This window comes from Sinocyclocheilus rhinocerous, unplaced genomic scaffold (genome assembly GCF_001515625.1).
Source record: "Sinocyclocheilus rhinocerous isolate Xijiao unplaced genomic scaffold, SAMN03320098_v1.1 scaffold628, whole genome shotgun sequence".
Lineage (NCBI taxonomy): Eukaryota > Metazoa > Chordata > Actinopteri > Cypriniformes > Cyprinidae > Sinocyclocheilus > Sinocyclocheilus rhinocerous.
Window position 1 is genome coordinate 330,076 of NW_015650779.1, and position 731 is coordinate 330,806.

Below are 731 nucleotides of genomic sequence, written 5' to 3' on the forward strand. Positions count from 1 at the left end.
CTGTCTATCTATCTATCTATCGATCGTCTGTCTATCGTCTGTCTGTCTATCTATCTATCTATCGATCGTCTGTCTATCGTCTGTCTGTCTATCTATCTATCTATCGATCGTCTGTCTATCGTCTGTCTGTCTATCTATCTATCTATCGATCGTCTGTCTATCGTCTGTCTGTCTATCTATCTATCTATCGATCGTCTGTCTATCGTCTGTCTGTCTATCTATCTATCTATCGATCGTCTGTCTATCGTCTGTCTGTCTATCTATCTATCTATCGATCGTCTGTCTATCGTCTGTCTGTCTATCTATCTATCTATCGATCGTCTGTCTATCGTCTGTCTGTCTATCTATCTATCTATCGATCGTCTGTCTATCGTCTGTCTGTCTATCTATCTATCTATCGATCGTCTGTCTATCGTCTGTCTGTCTATCTATCTATCTATCGATCGTCTGTCTATCGTCTGTCTGTCTATCTATCTATCTATCTATCGTCTGTCTGTCTATCTATCTATCTATATATCGTCTGTCTGTCTATCTATCTATCTATATATTGTCTGTCTATCTATCTATCTGTCTATGTCTGTCTGTCTATCTGTCTTTCTATCTATTTGTCTATCTGTCTTTCTATCTATATATCGTCTGTCTATCTATCTATCATCTGACTATTGTCTATCTATATATCGTCTGTCTATCTATCTATATATTGTCTATGTATCTATCTATCTATCTGTCTG